The sequence below is a fragment of the Malus sylvestris genome, chromosome 12 (genome assembly GCF_916048215.2).
Source record: "Malus sylvestris chromosome 12, drMalSylv7.2, whole genome shotgun sequence".
Lineage (NCBI taxonomy): Eukaryota > Viridiplantae > Streptophyta > Magnoliopsida > Rosales > Rosaceae > Malus > Malus sylvestris.
The window spans coordinates 32089595-32106536 of NC_062271.1; the positions used below are offsets into that span (position 1 = coordinate 32089595).

The window sequence follows — 16942 nt, forward strand, 5'->3', positions numbered from 1 at the left end:
TCTCTCAACCAGACAAGCTTTTTTCACCCGCGTTTTGGCAATAAACGGACCAAACCCCACATCCTTTCCCGCCACCCGCGACTGCCTCAACTCCTATACTCGCTCTCTTTGCTCCACGCGTGCTCCTCCTCCCTCACCTTGTCCCTCTGGTTTTAGAGAAATTTGTAGTTGTGAATGGGACATGATAATACACCACTTGTTTTTACGTGATAAAATTTTTTATTTTTTAAATTATTAATTTTTTAACACACATATTCCATCATTTATATAACAACACACAAACTAACAGAGGCTTGGCTGATTTTTGTGGGAGGTGTTAGATCCGCGGAAGACATAATGGGCAAAAGGAAGAGCAGCACTCGATTAGCTCAGATCCGAAACACAAAAGGTAAACTCACAACCCTCCATAACTAATCTCTTACTGCATGTCTCATATAAACTTCACCGTGTAACATCCCGTATAACAGTAACACTGAAAAATCTCTTCTACTTTTTCTTATATGCTCGACGCCAAATCCTCATCTAATATTTTATTCAACAAGTGGTCGACTTGCGCAGCGAGTAGGTCCAGCTCTCCGAGCTGCGAATGTGCGATTCCGCAAACCGGATAGCAGAAACTCGGACCGCTTCCTGTGACGGCTTTTACTATTTCCAGTTTATTTCTTTATATTTTCCACCATCTGCTCCCTTCTCCCAATTTTTAATTTTTTCTTAAATTTTTAATTTTTTTTAATAATAACTAGCATATGGGCACACACAAAGTGTGTGTGAGAAAAAATTTTATTTTTGTTTTTGAAATAGAATGAGAGAGGAAGAGAGTGATAGAGAATGTGGGAGTGAGAAATTTTTATTTTTTAATTAGAGATATGTTAGAATTATATGTAGGTGAGGTTTTTGAAAAAAACAGTAAAATTTAGTTGTGTGAAATTACATTTATACTCCATATTTCTTATTCATGTTATGTTTTAATTAGAATGTTAAACTGATAATTTCATACGATTTTAGTTGCCATCAAGTGCTTTATTAATTAATAAAGATAATCGATATCTTGCTAATTACTTCAGTTGGAAATATAATTATAATATAAGGCGTCATCACATATGTGGCATGAATTGTCGAGAGATATTAATCAGAAAATGGTTGAAATTATATTGTTTTAATAAGAAGGAAAGTAGTTGCGATATTGAAAAAGTTTAAAGACTAAAAATAGTAAATATGCATACATACATGGTGGACGATGAGTTTTACAATTGGCAGAATAAAGAATTATGAAACGATGGGTACGGGGTCCCTCCCTCCTCTTTAAAATGTAGCCATCAACAAAACTAACACAATTTTACACCGTCTAAAAAAGAATCTGAATTCTTGCCGGATTCTTTTTGTGAGAATCTTTGAGATTCGTGAATTGTGTTTGTTAATCGTACATCGTACTATCAGATATCATTTTAAATATTTTTATTTAAAATTAAATACAAACAGGACCTGACAAAAACTGACATCATAATGTACGATGAACGGACACGATTCACGGATTTTTAGGATCATTACCAAAAGGATCCGAAGAGGATCTTGATGGTTCTAAAACTAAAAGTGCTAAAAAGAGAGAGAATTATATTTCACCAATTATGAGAGAATAATTCATGAATTCAATTTAGGTTTGATGATTTATTTTTTTTTGGTTTTCAACTCACCTTTTTTCTTTTTTAATATGATAAGTCAACCTATTTTTTAGCTTGACTGTTTACATTATTTTTCCAATTGCCTACCATGCCCATAACTTGGCCAACTTATGTCCATATTAGCGAACCTACGCACATAACATACTCGAGATGCAACAAAGCCTCAGTGCCCCGTTTTGATGTTTTCAGCAACTAAATCTAATGAGGAAGAGTCACCATGCAGGATGCCAATGATGTGGACAACCTGGAGGGCGTCACTCTCAAGTTCAATCTGGTGCCAGTGTCGCTCGAAGGCCAACTAGATACTCTCCTGGCAACTAGAAACTTCACCACGTCAAGACCTGTCACGTGGGATATTTTGCAAACAAAACTGGTTTCGCGGCGAAATACCACACCAGCACCCTGTTTTAGTAGAAGCACGAAAAGTTCTATCCACATTAATTCTCATCTACTACAAAGGAAAGTGAAACAAAACAAAAACAAAATAAGCGAGCATTAAAAGAGGGAAGAATCACAATAATTAACGTGACATTATCAAGCTTGAAAAAAGGGTTAGGTAAATGTCAGGACCGGGGAAGCTATTTTCACATCCTCATCTAGCTCCGTCGAGCAATTATTTTTAATTTTTTAATTTTTAATTTTTTAAGTTACCCTGACATAAAAAAATTCCACATGTATCATGTGTAGCAAAATTATAAACGGAAGCTCGCAATAAGGAATATAATATACTTTTTGTGCATCTATAATATGTAACCATATTTATTTTAGTTATTACAACCACCACATCTTGCTGCTAGTCCTGTAAAAAGCAACATGTCAAAAGCGAGAGAGGAGGGGGCCGTTTGAACCGGGGAAGGGGCTTCACTTCGCTTTTACGATTCAAAAGTGGCGGAAGCTCGCACGCATTGTCCTCAAACCTGATTGGTGGAGCGGCTCAGCTGGCTTGGTTTGGATTGGGTTGGGTCCAGGGCCTTTCCTTTATTTTTAATTGCATTCGCATCCTTTTTTTTTTCTTTTTGTTTTCTACTTTGAATATTTTTTAAGAGGGACAAAAAAATGGGAGATGATTAGAGGTGTACATGGGAGTAATAATATAATGTACTAATGTACTTTGTTGATGCACAAAACTGGATGGTCTTGGTACAACGTAAATCCGACCGTGAATCTGCAAGTAATGTAAATAACACAAGATGTATCGTGGTTCACCCCACGGTTTGGGCTACGTCCACACTGATTATGTATTTCTGAGAGTATTGTGAGGGGGAGAGGGAGAGCTTCTCTGTGAGGACGAGAGCTCTGAGAGGGTGAGAATATGGCCTAAGAGTTGGCCTCCCCCGTTTGTGAGGGTGAGGAGGCCCTTTTATAGAATAAGGGCTCCTCCCCTAATTACATATTTGCCCCTTCTTTTATTACATAATTACATTTAAGTCCCCCAAGTATTTATACGAGGCCCTAAATATGGTATAAACAGTAGTCCCTCAAGTCTTTAATCAAGAGAGTCTTTTGGCTGGAGACTTGAAATTCAGTCCATGTGTGGGCCGAAGTAACTAGATGTTGTCTTGAACTGATGCTCAATATGAGGCAGTGCTCAATCTGAAATGATGCTCAACTAGAAGTAGCATATGCTGTAAGGCTGCTTGGCTCGTGACTTGTGTTGCCTTGGTTGGCTCGGCTTGTGGCGTTGAAGGTGAGGGAGTCACTTTTATAGAATAAGGGCTCGCTCCTCAATACATAAGTGATGGGCTAAAAGTTGATGCTCGTGGTGAGGCGGTTACTCAGCTGGCGGCGATACTCTTCTAATGATGGTGAGGGGGTCCCTTTTATAGAATAAGGGCTCGCTCCTCAATACATGAATAATGTGCTAGAGTTGATGCTCGCGGCGAGATGGTTGCTCAGTTGGCGGCGATGCTCTCTAATGGTGGTGAGGGAGTCCCTTTTATAAAATAAGGGTTTGCTCCTCAGTACATGAATAATGAATGCTCTCTAATGAAAGTGAGGGAGTCCCTCTCATAGAATAAGGGCTCGTTCCTTAATACATAAATAATGGGCTAAGTCCCCCAAGTATTTTTCATGAGGCCCAGTTGAGGCCCAATATATGGTACATAATGTAGTCCCCCAAGTCTTCGGTCAATAAAGTCTGTTGGCTGGAGACTTCAAATTGAATTCATGTATGGGCCGACGTGGCGGTTGTTAGAAGGCGTTATTTGTATACCTTGCACTGAAGCTTTGAAGCTAGAACTCTGTAAATGAAGCTTTTAAAGCTAGAACTCTTCTAAATGAAGCTTTTGAAGCTAATTGACATGAGTGATGCTCATGAATGTTTATATTGATTGACATGAGTGATGCTCATGAATGTTTATGTTGATTGACATGAGTGATGCTCATGAATGTTGACATGAGTGATGCTCATGAATGTTTATGTATGATTGATATGAGTGATGTTCATGAATGTTTATGTATGAATGACATGAGTAATGCTCATGTATAGTTTGGAGTGCTTGGCGTACTTTTGATCACTTGGTTGGTGGCATGAAGGAGAGTATGGGTTGTACATTTCATCACCTGGTTGATGGCACGAATGGCTAGTTGCCAAATGACATTAGAGTACGGGTTGTACATTTCATCACCTGGTTGGTGGCACGAATGGCTAGTTGCCAAATGATATTAGAGTACGAGTTGTACATTTCATCACCTGGTTGGTGGTAATAGCGGCAAGTTGCCGAATAATTTTGGAATACTGGGCGTACTTTTGATCACCTGGTTGGTGGTAATAGCGGCAGGTTGCCGCATTATTGTGGAGTACTTGACGTACTTTTGATCGCCTGGTTGGAGCTATTTTGGGTTTTTGGACCTTCGCCCTCTACATAACATTCCAGCCCATTTATTTTGGGCTTTGCCTTTTTTTTTTTTTTTTTTTTTTTTTTACCATCTGATGGAGTTTATACATATTACCCTCTGATGGGGTTTATACATATATCTCTGAAAGATAATAAAAATAAATTACATCCTTCTGATGGAGTGTTTATTTCTTACTTTTGCAGTGTTTCCATGTGCCTCTCTTTTGCTTTCTCTTTATTTATTTATTTATTTGCGTTGTCCGAGGCCTTTCTTTTTGTTGGATAAGACTGAATCTTAAAGCTTTTTCTGGATGGACGAAATGTTGGAATCCTTCTTTTCGGATTTGGACTCCAGTTTCTTAATTGTGGCAGGCAGATGGCAGACAATCATCATATCATTAATAATAAAGAAAATTTATTATTAACTTATCTTTTGCCTGTCTTCCACTACTGTCTTCCTCATGTGCGCTCATCTTGAATGCCCGTTTCTTTTGTGGAGGATGAACAAAGTTTGATGCGGAGCAACTGAGGGTGCCCCTGTCGGACTCATTTGCCGGAAAGAAAAATGCAGAAAAGAGAGAAGCCACTGACGCGATCCCTACTGAGAACTCGAGGTTGTCCCCACTCCGAATGATCTCGACGATGTCGAGCCACATGAACATAACCTTGACGCCGACCCCGGTCCACTAGGGGAGCTTGTTCGGAGAGATTGTGCCAGTAATGGTGGACTTGGACTTGAGCTGGTCGAACCGTGGGGAGTTACGTAATAGACGAATAGCCGGTTGGGTTGAGTCGGACCGGGATTTGAAGAGAACCTCTGTTTAAACACCGCGAAATTAGTAAGGAAACAGGATCCGGATCCACGACCTTGGTCGAACACCAAGATGACGATGGTTTTGATGGGTTGCTGCTGTTGGGTAGAGCAGAAATTTGTTGGCCGGAAAGTCGATGAGAGGAACTGGGAATGCGGGCCACCGGCGGTACCTGCTCAGGCGGTGCTCTGGGGGTGTGCTCTGACCTGGGTCGTTAAGTGGTGCCACAACGTCAACAACACAGGAAGATGGCCAAAATTTGTTTATCCAGGAGTCGGCGAAGGTGTTGGGTCTGAAAGCCCACAACTTCATCCTGCTCGCCACGTTCTCTGACGACGCCATTAAGCAGCTCAATCAACTAAAAATTCAAAATTTAAAAGGAAAAGTCCTAAATAATTCAGCAGGGGTTTTGAAGGTGATTTTCCTAGTTGGAGATTGTTGAGCAGAAGGGCAGATCAAATGTTGATGCTTTAATTGCAGAAGGGCCTGAATCATCGGAGGTGCTGGCGGATTTGATGACTGCTGAACTCGGTGATGCTGCTGAACTAGATGGGGACTTGCGAAGGCAGAAGTGATGCGTCAAAAGATAGGGTTTATCAAAGAGAAGGGAGCGGCGGAGGTTTGTCTGGTCTCCCGGCCATAGCTGACGGTGAGAGGTGGCGTTTCAGTGTATATTTGCATATCTACGGGTGGTCTGGATCTGGAATTGCAGCAGGAAACCATGGCGCGGAGGAAACTTTAAGGAGGACGACGTCGACTTTTTTGTCGTTTCCCATAAGGGGAATGCTCCACATGGCGGCGAAGGAGTCCGATCTTCTTCTTAAGCTTGGATTTTCTTCTCCCTCCTCCTCCTCCTTGTATCTCCTTTATTTCTTAGATGGGTTTTTTTTTTTTTTTCTGGCCCTTGTCATTTCCGTTCAGTTGCTTCTGCAACCAATTAATATTCAGCACCTGGACTTGCGTAGTGGGAGTGGATTTGACTAGACTTCAGTTGGTGAACAGTCGACGAAAGGAAATGAAAGTACGAGACAGAGAGAGGTTATTGGGTTTCTGAGTTTTTGTGATTTGCAAATTCACGGTGGAGGTGAAAAATTGAGAAAGAACCGACATAACTTTTTGTATCGATTCCCACAGACGGTGCCAAATGTTGATGCACAAAACTGGATGGTCTTGGTACAACGTAAATCCGACCGTGAATCTGCAAGTAATGTAAATAACACAAGATGTATCGTGGTTCACCCCACGGTTTGGGCTACGTCCACACTGATTATGTATTTCTGAGAGTATTGTGAGGGGGAGAGGGAGAGCTTCTCTGTGAGGACGAGAGCTCTGAGAGGGTGAGAATATGGCCTAAGAGTTGGCCTCCCCCGTTTGTGAGGGTGAGGAGGCCCTTTTATAGAATAAGGGCTCCTCCCCTAATTACATATTTGCCCATTCTTTTATTACATAATTACATTTAAGTCCCCCAAGTATTTATACGAGGTCTAAATACGAGGCCCTAAATATGGTATAAACATACTTCACCATAATAAGATATTCGTAGTCATATGGTTCTTTACAATTTTCATTTTTGTGTAATTATTTAAAAGATTCGATCTATAATAACGTATAAAGTTGAATGTCTCTGATTCGATGTGTATAAAATCACAATGAACGTTGTTCACAAGCTTCCTCTTTAAAGCTCAATTTGGCCATTCAAACTGAACATACAATAAACGTGAACAAGTACATGCTTTATATGTAATTTTAACAAAGTCGTTTTACACAATGACATGTGGATTTCGATTATGAATTACTTCTCCGTTGATTGTCTATGTGAGAATGAAAACATGAGTGAGGCGCACACAACATACTTGAACTCCTAATTAGGAATTGGACTCTTGAAGGGCACCTACTTTTGAAATTTATGAGATTGTCCCATTAAACTATGGGTCTTTTTTCTCCTAAGTCTAAGCCACGAATATTGAGGGTTGAGACTGAACTTGAATCAAGGGCATCCCAATTGGATCAAAGTAGTTGAGGAATTGCGTAAAATATTTCTTTACGTTTTCGTTAATGGAGAGGAGAAATTCAAATTGTAACTTATTGCAACATGAAAAGGTAAATTTTCATCATGTCAAAAGATATCAAAAGGTAAATTTACATGAGTGCTCCTATTAGGACCACTTCTCACACTTTTGACCAAATATTGTGGGCTTAGCAATTAGCATTGCATGCGCTTAATTGTATGTAAAATTTGTAAATATCTTTGCCAAATCAATCAAGGTATTTAGCATACAAAATAATCTATATTGTTGAGACATACTCTAATTGAGATGGACTTTACTATAGTATGTGACACCAAGAATTATTCGTTCAAAATTTTCTATTTTATATTTATTCATTTGAAATGAAAAGTTAGCTAACTACATTATATACGGTAATTTGAGGTAATTGAGTAGTGTAGTTTTATTTTTTTTATTTTTTACATTGCATTGTGATATTTGAAATTATATCAATTTTTGGTGAACTGAAATCATATCAATTTATACATTCAATATGTTTGACCTTGTGAGTTGTGACAAGCAATATAGATAACACCCCGCTCCCTTGACTCTTTAATCATTATGTCTCTTTGAACGTGTAATCAATTGTTATTTTGATAATATGGTAGATGTGGAATCCGCCATTGGGATGATGTATGAGTCATATTTGCATCACTGAGACCAAATTGTGCGATTGATTCTCATTGTATTGTAAAGTCTCTATCAAGGGAAGACAAAACTCTAAAAATAAGTGTGTTTTTCAGGTCAACATAGAAAAATAAACCTCATATCTATCACCACATCAATTTAATAAACGACCAAACATACAAACACAAAGAAAACATAAATTAATACAATTTAAAAACTTTATAATGCGAAAAAATTGAAACTTCACGATCCATTTCAAGTATTCTAGGGAAGAAGGACAAGAATTAACAATTAAGAACGCTACCTTGTCCCTTTTTTACTTTTTGAGCACATTGATGTTTTTACACTAAAAGGTGAGAGAGTTCGACAAAGCCACACAATGTGCAGTTTAATTTAATATCAAATTCGCCATCCACGAGATTTGAACTAAGACCTCTCGCTTCCCTTCCAAGAATACCACCAGATCGTAGGACTGTTAGCGTGTGTTTGTTTGAGCTCACTAGCTTTCGCTGGCTTGGACTGGACTATGTAGTAGTCTAGTCTCGTGTTTGTTAACAGTCCGGGACTAAGTTTAATGAGATTAGAAGGGACTCGCGGGGACTAACTCCCTAGCTAGCAGACCCGTCGAGAACCATGGGATTAGAAAGGACTAACTCCCTCGCGTCTTCCTCTACTCCTATGTTTTCACAAACGCTGAGAGCCACCATCATTCCCCCTTCCCCTCCTCCTTTCTCCTCGTTTTCTCCTCTTTCTGCTCCACAGAGATTTGAGCTCGGCTGTGACGGCGACAGTTACTCCATCCTGCTGGTACTGTAGTTCTGCTGCTGCGGTGGCGACTCAGTAGCAGTCGGCTTCTCATGCGCATAAGATATTCTAAGCACACTCGGGAACTGCTAGTCAAAAAGCCTCCTGAGCCGCGATTTGAAGATGAGTTGCACCGAGTCGACCCAGCTTGGCTGAATCAAATTCTTGGAATCGATATTAATCGGTTGGATCTCATCGGAAATTACATGGGTTTTACAAACTATGAATTACTCCATAAAAACTGGAGGTGAAATTCAAATCAGTTTGGTATGTGCAAAGGCTGTGGGTGATTTTTTTTTGTAGAGAAGGAGAGGGTAACGGTAGTACGGCAAAGTTTTGTAGGATACTAGCAAATTACAAAGTCCAGTTCCATTGCAAAATGGAAAAAATAAAATATTGGGACTAAAATATTTTAGTCCGGGATTTAGTCCAGTACTACATCAAACACTTCACTATTTTTATCCTGCTTAGTCTAAGCCAATCCAATCCAACGTAGTCGCTACAACTAATTCAGTCTGAGACAGTCCGGTGCAACAAAGACACCCTTACCTTTTTTACTTTACTCTTCTGGGATCAAACCATTCCCCCCTCTCTCTCTCTGAGAGTTTGAGAAGAGTCCCCTCCACCAATTTTTTAATATGTGAACCGTTAATACTCCACCTGCTACTAGAGATCTTCGCTGCTTTCAGCAAAGATCTCTCTCTGTGTCTCTCGTCAGATCTCTCCAATTTCTACAGGCAGACGTAGGATCTCAGCAAAGCACCAAGCAAGGATTCCGATCCACGTTCCCGATAAAATCCTCTACCCACCAGTTTCAGACCTCCCGATTTCTGCAGTCATGGGGTGTCGCTCGATTCCCAGAACGATTGCGTACTCCCTCCCCCTCATATTGCTCCTTATCCTCGCCGTTTCTGCTCAGGTAGCTCTCTCTCTCTCTCTCTCTCTTTCTCTTTGCGTGTGTGTATGTTTATATGATTCTAATTCTGGTGATTTGTTGGGTGATTAGGAGTCTGGGTTTGAAGCTGAGAGGGGAGACTCCAGGGGATCCAAAGATCTGGGCCGTCGGAGCAAGGTTTGACAATCACCCTCTCTTTCTCATTTTACATATCTGTTTGGTTGCTGAGAAAATTGATGAGAAACGAAGACTTAAAAAAATTCCTAACCATCACTCATCTGATGGGTCATGTTTCTCTTATCTGATTGTTTTCAAGTTACAATGTGGTACTGCAAGAACTGTTTTTAGAGTGGGGGGGTTGGTAGCTTGTATAAAATTCAATTGTATGTTCATCGAATTAGGTAGCGTTGCGTAAAGTAAGTATCATTTGATTTGATTTGTAGTTGATGCTGTAGAAGCTTGGATACAGATATTTGGAAGTGGGGATTTGTAGTTCTGAAATTTGAACGAAACTAAATTGAATTTCTTTCTATTGGGCAAAATAAGATTTCAATTTGTTTATAGTTTCATGCTTTTTTTGGGGTATTTGGATGGGTGTTTTGTAGCCTGTATGCATAACACTCAATTGTATATTTTAAATTGAAGATTCTGTATCTTGTTTTCTGAATTTCATTGTTAATACTATATCAATTTGTTTGTACAGATTAAATTGGGTATTCTTGAAGTTAATACTCTTGGCGTCAAGACAGAGGGTGACTCAGTTGCTATTGGTCTCCACGTGGACTCAGGTCTTGGAATTTTTGATGCCTTTATCGCAAGCTTATCAATGATACTAGTCAGTGAGGTTCGTGGACAAACTTCCCGATCTGTTTAGTTCAATTTTACTTTCAAAGCTGTGGTAATTTATGAGAGGTTCTCACCTGCTCGTTCTGTTAGTAATCATTAATCCCATAAGAACAGACTGAAATTTGAAAACTTGGAACCAAGTCAAGTGTACTAACAAATGATCGAGCTTGCATGATGGTGCTGTTTTCATTTATATGTTTTTGAAATAACAAGGAGGGCTATAGTGATTAAACTAATTTTCTTCTAATTGACAAATGCTACTAGATCGGAGATGAAACCTTTATAATAGCAGCTCTTATGGCAATGCGTCACCCCAGGTCAATTGTCCTATCTGGTGCACTTTCAGCCTTGTTTATAATGACGGTAAGTTATCTAATATTTCATTTCTATTGTGGAAATACATATATAAACGTTTTCCCTTCAACATCTCTGCTCTCTTTATGTGGTTCTAATATGCAATTTGTTTCCATGGTGTTGTAACTAAAAGGTTCAGATACTGCAAAAGTGCGATTTCTTATTATCGATGTGATCAAGATTTAAGTTGTTCTGTGTGTCAATTAGGTACTTTCCACTGGACTTGGTAGGATTGTGCCAAACTTGATATCAAGGAAGCATACAAATAGTGCAGCTACAGGTAAAGCTACCGATTCTTTTTGTTACTTGACCACTAAGAAATTTTATGAGAATCGGATTTCCATATTTTTGTTTTGGCTATAGAATCTTAGGTACATGGTCTTGCTTTAATGTTTGATAGCAAATCAAGTTTTGTAATTCTGTTTTCTTTGCAGTTCTATATTTATTTTTTGGACTGAGGTTACTTTACATTGCTTGGAGATCATCAGATTCTAAATCTTCCCAGAAGAAAGAAATTGAAGAAGTAAGTTTATTATATGTTTTCACTTTTTAGCCTTTATTTGATTTGTATTTATTTATGATCTCTAGATAGATGGATGGTAAATTAGCAATGCTTGGTGCCTGTACTACCCAGTTTATGGATCATAATAATCAACTTTAGATTGGATAAAGCAATATTTAAATTTTTTCAATACTTGCTTTGATGCTTTTGAATGAACATGTGAATGAGGGAGGTCTTCAGAAACCTCCGAAAACAACCTCATCTGTATAGTGATAGAGATTGCAAAACAACTTTACCTCAACTGTGCAACTGATAAAGTAGGATGATGACATTGAGTTAACTGGTGTCGTATGTTTAAAACTTTCCGGGCTTATTGGTTTTCCCTTGAGTTAGCCATGAAAGTACTAGGCATTTACGAGAAGTGGGGATAATCTCAGAATTCAGAGTTGTTTTGAATTGACTGCCTGCATTATTCCTGATTTCTGATCACTTTTTATATCCTTTTGTCTTCATTGCATTTATGAGCTTACAACATGAAATTTGTCCCTCTACTAGTCTACTTTGTTATTTTTGCTGTCTAAATTTGCTTGGCACCCAATATATCCAGGTTGAAGAGAAACTTGAGTCTGGACAGGGAAAAACACCCTTCCGCCGTTTCTTTTCCAGATTTTTAACACCCATCTTCTTGGAGGTATGACTGATTTGGTTTATGTTCTCTTTACTAATCATGGATTTAGATGGGATCTGTACTTGTTGCACATGCTTTTAGAGCTGAAACCTTTTAGCTGTTAGTTTGAAGTCTTATGATAGATAACCTTCATTACTAAATGAATTCTGTTTGCTGTTGCAGTCATTCATTTTAACGTTTTTAGCAGAGTGGGGAGATCGCAGCCAAATAGCGACAATTGCTGTAAGAGAAGATTCCTCCCCCCTCCTCTCTTCTTGCCATAGTTCATGTTATATTAAGTCTAAAACAGAGATGAAACTCTATCTTTTAACCCTGCAGCTGGCAACCCATAAAAATGCAGTTGGAGTTGCGGTGGGTGCAACACTAGGACATACAATCTGCACGTCTGTGGCTGTGGTAGGAGGGAGTATGTTGGCATCCAAAATCTCCCAACGGACAGTCGCAACAGTTGGAGGCTTGCTCTTCCTATGCTTCTCCGTGTCGTCTTACTTCTATCCTCCTCTCTAAGTGCAAACTGTGAACCCTAGGCTAACCTGATTCTCTTAAGAGCCTTAAATGCTCTACACATTTTGTTTTTCTGTTCTTGTTTTCGTGCTTTCTGCTCCTTTTTCGTTTTTTCGGATTCCTTCACAAGTAGAGAGCATATGATACCCGTTATAACAGATCATTCACTCGTTTGTAAAATGATAGCATATACTATACAGTCCTCGCATGCATGGACCCCGTTGTTAACGACACCACGAAAGCCAAAGTATGCCCAATTTCCTGCAACGTTTTCAAAACATGTAAGATGAATCAAAGCGGAAAACTTTTATCCCAAAAAAGCGCACGTGGAATAGGCCAGTTGCCCATGGCAGTATGTTCGTAAGCGAAATATGAAATCAGCAACCCGCTTGAAGAGACTTCACCGCAACAAATGCCTTTGCTTCTCATTCGTGTCCTACCAAATAGCCAAAATCTTCAATTCCATCCCAACAAAGCTGTTACAAGGGCTGCTTCTAAATCCCCAAAACGGACCTAATTAGTAGGTAACATGAGATGGATTTGCCTAAACACCAAATACTCAAGCTCTAATCCAATTTCAAAGCATACCCACTTCAAGAGATTCCAACATTGTGGGTACCAATCTCGGGCAGTTGGTGATTTTCCAAATGAGTCCCTGCCTGTTACCCTTCATGCCAAATCTGTCAAGAATGGTACTTTGGACAGTTTGGATGTGAGGAACTATGTCACAAGTTTGTATGTGAAATCTAGCAACTTGGCCTATGCACACAAGTTGTTTGATGAAAGTCCTGACAGAGATGTCCGGTCGTGGACTATACTTATATCGGGGTTTGCTCGAGTTGGATCGTGCAAAATGGTGTTGGAACTTTTCAAAGAGATGCAGTTTGATCGTGTTTGTCCGAACCAATTTACGTTGTCAAGTGTTCTAAAGAGTTGTTCTAGTTTAAGCGATTTTCGGACTGGGAAGGGAATTCACGGATGGATTTTGAGACATGGGATTGACTTGGATATGGTGTTAGAGAACTCGATACTCGACGTTTATGTAAAATGTGGCGGCTTTGATTATGCAGAGAGGTTATTTGAAGCTATGGAAGAGAGAGACACTGTTGCTTGGAATATAATGATGGGTGCATATATGCATGTTGGGGATATGGAGAAGGCTCTTGATTTGTTCAGAAGATTGCCCTTCAAAGATGTTGCTAGTTGGAATACAATCTTATACGGGCTAATGCAAAACGGGCACGAAAGATATGCATTGGAGCTGCTCTATGAGATGGTGGAAAATGGACCGCCATTTAATCGAGTCACTTTCTCCGAAGCTCTGGTTTTGGCTTCATCTTTATCTGTTTTGGAACTGGGGAGACAAATTCACGGCTGTCTTCTAAGGCTTGGTATTCCAAACGATGGATTTCTGCAAACTTCCTTAATAGATATGTATTGCAAGTGTGGTAAGATGGAGAAGGCGACGCTAGTATTCAAAACAATGCATTTGAGAGCAAATTCTAAGTTTACTTGTCATGAGATGAAGACGGAGATTGTATCATGGAGTTCAATGGTTTCCGGATATGTTCATAATGGTGAGTATGAATATGCTTTGCTAACTTTTTGTTCTATGGTTCGTGAAAGGATTCTGGTGGATAGATTTTCTGTGACGAGTGTTGTTTCTGCATGTGCTAACGTTGGGATTTTGCTTCTTGGTCAGCACATTCATGCTCACATTCAGAAAATCGGGTACAAAATTGATGTCCACTTAGGTTCCTCGTATATTGATATGTATGCTAAATGTGGGAGCCTAAACGATGCTCGGATGATCTTTAAACAAACCGGCGATCTAAATGTTGTGTTGTGGACTTCAATGATTTCCGCTTGTGCTTTACATGGGCAAGGCAAGGAAGCTGTTCAGCTTTTTGAACTCATGATAAAAGAGGGAATTAAGCCGAATGAGGTTTCTTTCGTGGTGGTTTTAAATGCCTGCAGCCACGCCGGGCTCCTTGAAGAAGGCTTCAAGTATTTCAGCTTGATGAAAGAAGTTTATGGCATCAAGCCTGGAGCTGAACATTTCACTTGTATGGCTGATATTTATGGTAGAGCAGGTCGCTTGGATGAGATTAAAGAGTTCATTCAAGCAAATGGCATCTCTCGCCTGAGTTCAGTTTGGAAGTCATTTCTATCTTCATGTCGGGTTCATAAAAATTTCGAGCTGGGAAAGTGGGTTTCCGAAAGACTACTCCAACTCGAACCATTGGACGAGGGATCTTATGTTTTATTGTCAAACATGTGTTCCGTGAATCATAGATGGGAAGAAGCAGCTGACATAAGGAGGTTGATGCAAAAGAGAGGAATCAACAAAATCGCTGGTCAGTCTTGGATTCAACTAAAAAATCAAGTCCACTCTTTCGTCATGAGCGATAGGTCCCATCCACACTCCACACAGATATATTCGTATTTGGATGAGCTGATTGGAAGACTGAAGGAAATCGGGTACTCATCAGACATGAAAATGGTGATGCAGGACGTCGAGGAAGAACAACAAGAAGTACTTCTCAGTCATCACAGCGAAAAGCTTGCAGTTGCCTATGGCATCATAAGCACAACTTCTGGGACGCCAATTCGGATCATGAAGAACCTCAGAGTGTGCACTGATTGTCATAACTTTATCAAATATACTTGTCAGCTTTTAGATAGGGAAATAATTGTTAGAGACAGTCATCGCTTCCATCATTTTAAACATGGTCTCTGCTCCTGTGGAGATTACTGGTAAGAGCCTAATGCAACGAGTTGTGCAAATCATTCTAGTCATGCCCTGGATACGTTGCCATAGGGTGGATGCAAATATTGTCCCTAATTTAATTAGTCTATCGTGTCCCTCTTGATTAGCGTTTTGCTAATCATAGTATGAACTTGAAGAATCCTCCTACCAAATGAAGCTTGATTCAATCAACCTCAGAGTTTGTTGATTAAATTGTTCATCTTAGCGGCTCAACTCAAGTGACTTATAAAGGCATGTGAAAAGGATTTTTAAATGAAGGGTAACGACATTTTGAATCCCCTCTATCTCTAACATTTTGTAGTTGGATTTTTTTACTAACTTGCCTCAATACCTTGGTTTTTGGGAAATCCATCACCCAAACATGGCCTAAAAGAAAATTGAAGTCAAATGGCGGATGAACTTAAAAAGAGGTGGTGTTTGGAAAAACTCACACTTGTAGAATTTTTAGTGACTTAGCCATCAAGTTAGGGGTTTCGATCACCATATAAATAGGTCTGATCGGGAGATGTGACACACTACGTACCGCAAAGTAGTCCCAAAGAGAGGATTTTATACATATTTACGCGCTCTAACCCTAACTGTCCCCAATTAAGCCCGAAACTCGTGCAGTCTCTCTCTCTCTCTCTCACACACACACAAGTCATGAAACGCCGACCGCCGGAGGGCGTTGTGGGATCAGGACCTTGGCGGGAGAAGAAACCAGCCCAGTTGCTGGAGCTCCGAGGTGAGATCCGGACTCGTACGTCATGGTATGCATGCTTTTGGTTTTTGTTTTAGGGTTTGTGAGATGCGGACTGGTAAATTGATTATTTGTAAATTTGAATTTGCAGCATTTCAGTTCCGCTATCTCAGTTTGTAATCTGCGTATGTACATTCATGTTTTGAGTTTTGAGGAAACATATTAACCAAACTGCTGTTGGTTTTCGTTGCTACATTTGCAAGAATTACCATTTAATTAATTTCACACCTGAATAATTTTTTGAGTTGATATTTAAAATTCCCTTTTAATTTATATTCAAATATGTATGTTTTTTGTGTTGGTTTATGTATATGTAGCAGCTAGAAAATGAAGAACAAGAAATAAAGATTGATATCGAGTAAGTAATTTATGTGTATATTTCGATCCACCAAACAAACAGATGAGAAGAAAGAAGAAAAAGAGAAGAAAAGGCTGGTGAGGACTCTCTGTCTCAACCAACACTTTTAACTTTCAAAGAAGAAGAATGAGAAGAAAGAAGAAAACGCCGTTTGAAGACTCTCTGAGTCGATCCCGACTTGAAGAAGAAGAAGAAGAAGAAGAAAAAAAAGAAAAAACAAGGGCTGTTAAAGACTCTCTGAGTCAATTGTGAGAGACATTCATTGTTTCCGTCCTTTTATAAGTTATCCCTGCTCCTCTGGAGATAACTGATAATATTAAGGCTTGATGCATGAATGATGTTGTGCAACTTATTCTAGTACCCATCGCCATAGTCATCAAGCAGTTTAATTAACGTAAATGGGGACTGGACGATTAGCGTTTCACCACCAAACGATGCTCGAGTCAGCCTCGGAGTTTGTTGATTGCTGTTTATCTCGTAAC

General features: G+C 39.5%; 1 pseudogene; it reads left to right on the forward strand.

Moving 5' to 3' along the window:
- The first annotated feature begins 9327 nt into the window (after positions 1 to 9327).
- Positions 9328 to 15555, forward strand: LOC126593634 (putative pentatricopeptide repeat-containing protein At3g23330; annotated as a pseudogene).
- Positions 15556 to 16942: the final 1387 nt, after the last annotated feature.